Here is a 1,610-nt window from a genome sequence, read left to right as displayed (position 1 = left end):
AAAAAGTGATTGGGAAACTGATGCATTGAAAGAAGAAGGGTGACATAAGGTTAGAAGTGTAATATTGTAGCACATTTGATGTAAGCAAGTAACCCAACCTTACTGAGACAAAACAACGGTGCATCCGAGCCAGACGGCCCATCAACTCCCACAAACTTCGTCCTCCTACACCGAGTTCCTCATCTTCTTCATCCATCTAGTCTGTAATGTTCGCCCCCCCCCCTCCCCCCCCCCCCCCCCTTTTCGCAAACGAAGCCCTTCTAGCGGGTGAGGTGTTGCCACGATAATGACATTTCTTCAAGCGGGCGGCATGCGTCACCTCAAATTTCGCCAACGTCGTCCACTGCTCGTAAGGCGTGCAATCCGGTTAAGCTCGCCTAGTCCTTCTAGAATCACATATGGGCCAGTGTATAGTGCTAGCATTTTCTGGTATAAGCCACGCTTTCTCATAGGTTTCCAAAGGCCTGGCGATGGTGGTCATCATAGCGAGTTTGTGATCGGCCTATTGATGCCAAAATCCGCAGTCTAGCTATCCGCCGCGCTTCTTCAGCCAGGCAGAGAGATTTCGCTAAGCATGGGACGTCGTCAGTGAGAAATGGTAAGATGGTGTCGAGGGTGTGTCGAGGGGAGCGGGCGTACAGGAGAAAGAGGGGAATGTATCCTGTGGCTTCATGCCTGGCAGTGCTGAAAGCGTATGTGATGAACGGGAGAACACAGTCCCAGTTTTTATGGTCTGAAGCGACATACATTGCAAGCATATTTGTGAGTGTTCTGTTGGTGCGTTCTGTTTGTCTGGAGGTGGTTAGGGGTGGAATGTGTAAAATCAGATGGACATAAACGGAGGAGTTCTTCAATTACATCTGCAGTAAACTGGCGGCCTCTGTCACTTATCGCAACTCTTGGGGGACCATGTCCCAAGAAGACTGAATGCAGCATAAAAAGAAACACTTGGTATGCTGTAGCAGCGGGAAGAGCGACCGTCTCACAGTAGCTAGTAGGATGGCCGGCACGTACAACATACCAACGATTGCCTTCTTGGTTTTTGGGAAAGGACCCAAAGGTCGACTCAGACTTTCTCGAAATGAGTCTTGGGCGGCGCTCTACGGTGAAGCATTCCGGAGGCTACAGCAGGACTTTTGTGATTCTGGCACTCAGAGCAGCTGGCCACATACTGTTCAATCGTGTGGCGCATCCGAGGAAACTATAATCGCTCCTGAGTGCCGTGCAAAGTTCTCGCAGATCCCAAGTGTCCCGAAGCTGGGTCATTAAGCATCACACGTAAAAGAGAAACACGAATGCTTTCACGTAGTGCAAGCAGGAACCGACGGCCGGTGTCTGAGTAAACCTTCTTATATTGGGCGCGAGGACATACCGTGGCCGCACCTCTCGGAAGCGCCCGCGTGACGAACTAAGTGGGATAATGCGCGTTGAACGGCTGCTGTAGGGTGCTCTCCTAGGTAGTTCAGTTGCGCGTTAACATTAAATTCATTTGTTCATTTAATACACCCCTCAATCTGGGCCTGTATAAGCTTAATTTGAGGTATTGGACCCAATCATTCGGCAAGAAAGCACTTCACCGAATAAGAGTTATTGAAGTTGGCGAGGTTTAC

This window comes from Amblyomma maculatum, chromosome 11, assembly GCF_055883805.1.
Source record: "Amblyomma maculatum isolate TAMU_Amacu chromosome 11, ASM5588380v1, whole genome shotgun sequence".
In the NCBI taxonomy this organism is placed as follows: Eukaryota; Metazoa; Arthropoda; class Arachnida; order Ixodida; family Ixodidae; genus Amblyomma; species Amblyomma maculatum.
This window is presented reverse-complemented; position numbering follows the sequence as displayed.